Source organism: Pinus tabuliformis, chromosome 7 (assembly GCF_031772625.1).
Source record: "Pinus tabuliformis cultivar Carrire ecotype Pingquan chromosome 7, CPIR1, whole genome shotgun sequence".
In the NCBI taxonomy this organism is placed as follows: Eukaryota; Viridiplantae; Streptophyta; class Pinopsida; order Pinales; family Pinaceae; genus Pinus; species Pinus tabuliformis.
In genome coordinates, this window is record NC_142293.1 from 852,314,858 (window position 1) to 852,317,306 (window position 2,449).

Below are 2,449 nucleotides of genomic sequence, written 5' to 3' on the forward strand. Positions count from 1 at the left end.
CATGGCTGGATAGCTTCCAAATGGAAGCCTAAAGGACAAGTCACTCTGCAGCTTGGCCCCAAAGGCTTCTTCACTGCCACTTTCAACTGCTTGGAAGACAAAACTCGCATCTTCGAGGGAGGCCCATATTTTTTCAACTCTTCAGGCCTGTACCTTCGTGACTGGAAAGAAAGGTTCAACCCAGACAAGGAAGATTTCAGCTGGGCTCCAGTATGGATACGCATGTATTCTCTGCCACTGGAATACTGGAACGAGGAGACCTTAAAGGACATAGGCAACAGCCTAGAGGTATTCATCAAAGCTGCCGAGGAAACCAAAACCCGGAGATACACCTCCTGTGCCAGGATCTGCGTTCTCATGCATTTGACTAAAGCACTCACGAACTCGATAAGTCTATTTCATGACGACTATGAATGGATCCAAACAATAGATTACGAGCATGTACCTTTTCGTTGCAGAAAATGCCATGAACATGGCCATCTCTTCAGGGACTGCCCTCTGAATCTTAAATCCAAAGCCCCAGTTAATGAGACAAGCAAAGATTCTGAAGGTTTCATAAAGGTCCCTAGTCGCAGAAGGCATGCCAAGAAAAATCCAGCAGCTCCCGGTACCTCCAAAAATCCTGAATCCCAGAACAGATTTGAAATTCTGACCTCTCAAAACACTACGGAGGATTACCCTGAAATCCCTCTTGCAGATCCCTCTCCTTCCTCACCCCCCCAGCCCCTTCAATCTGCAGTACCGAAACCTGCCTCAACTCTCACCAGCTTTCCCGCCTCTACCTCCTCTGAAAAAATTGATCCAGAGACAGCCCAGAAATCTTCCACTATGGAAATCGATGCAGCTCTAGCTCTCAGCATTCACCAACAAACAAATGAGGAAGATCAGAATACCCTGATCCACATGGATGAGGAACCAGAGAGCGTAGATCTGGAAGGTCTAGATATTCTCAAACTGGAAACAGCATGCAAACAAAGAGAATTTAATACAATACCCCCCCGGGAAATCGAAAGGCTTGAAGTAGTTCTGGCCAGAGCACAGCACAATAAATGCCTAGGCATTCAAGCTGACAGTCCTTGGGATGGAAAGAAAATCTTGAAAGACACGAAGAAACGAGGGCGCAAGATGGATCTGCAAAGGACAATTATCATCGGAGAAATGCTGGTGGATTCTGGTAGATTCCCCAAGCTGACCAGGTTCTTCAAATCTCTCCCCCACGGTTCCTCATGAAGCTCATATCATGGAACGTGAGAGGGCTTAACAGCCCCACAAAACACAGAATGTTAAAAAATATGATCCAGCAAGAAAAGCCTTCAATTGTCTTTCTTCAAGAGACCAAAGGAAATAGCACTGTATTGGAAAGGATTCTAAATAAGGTTTGGTCAGGATGCCGCTCAGTCTCAGTGGATGCTTCAGGGGCTTCTGGAGGGCTGGCAATCTTGTGGAACCCGCAGGTACTCTCCCTTCAAGACTTTCATGCCTCACACTTCTTCATTCAATCAACCTTCCATCTAATTGGGACCAATATCCACGACCATCTCTCTAATGTATATTTTCCACAAAACTTACAACAAAAGATGGATCTCCTGGACACACTCATAGCTCTCAATTCAGATAGGCGATTTCCCCTTTGGATTGGGGGCGGTGACTTCAATATCATCATGGCTTTGGAGGAAAAATCCGGAGGCAGATCGAAGCTAGAAGCGGACAGCAACGGCTTCAAAGACTTCATCAACGGTAATCAGTTAATGGACCTTCAAACCTCCAATGGTATGTACACCTGGACCAATAAAAGAAGTGGACCTCAGCATATAGCGTCCAGGCTGGACCGCTTCCTTATATCGGATAATGCCATACACCTGGGTGGGGACTTTCATGCTTCCATCATGCCTCAAGCGAGCTCTGATCATTGGCCCATAATGCTTCAGTGGTCGCGTCCGGGCTCAAAGTGCAATAGACCTTTCCACTTTGAGGCCTTTTGGTTCTCGCATCCCAAATTCAAAGAAGTAGTAAAAGAGGCTTGGAAGTCATTCAATCCCCCTGCAGGAGCCAAGATGTTCCAGCTCCAACAAAAACTAAAACATCTCAAACAAGCTCTCAAATCTTGGAATAGAACTCAGTTTGGTAACATCTTTGAAAATCGGAAAGAGCTGGAGCAGCAGATGACCTCACTACAACAGAGAATTATCTTGGAGGGAAGAACAGATGAATATGCGCAACAGGAGCAGACCCTCTTAACCAAGATCGAAGCACGAAGGCAGCAAGAAGAAGTTCTGTGGCGACAAAAATCCAGAATCAATTGGCTAAAGGAAGGGGAGAAAAATACAAAAAAAATTCATAGATCTACAATTCAAAGGAGAATGCACAATAACATCGCCTTCATAAATAATCGACAAGGGGAGAGATTAGAGGCGCATGAAGCTGTGGAACAGGAATTCAAAGAGTACTT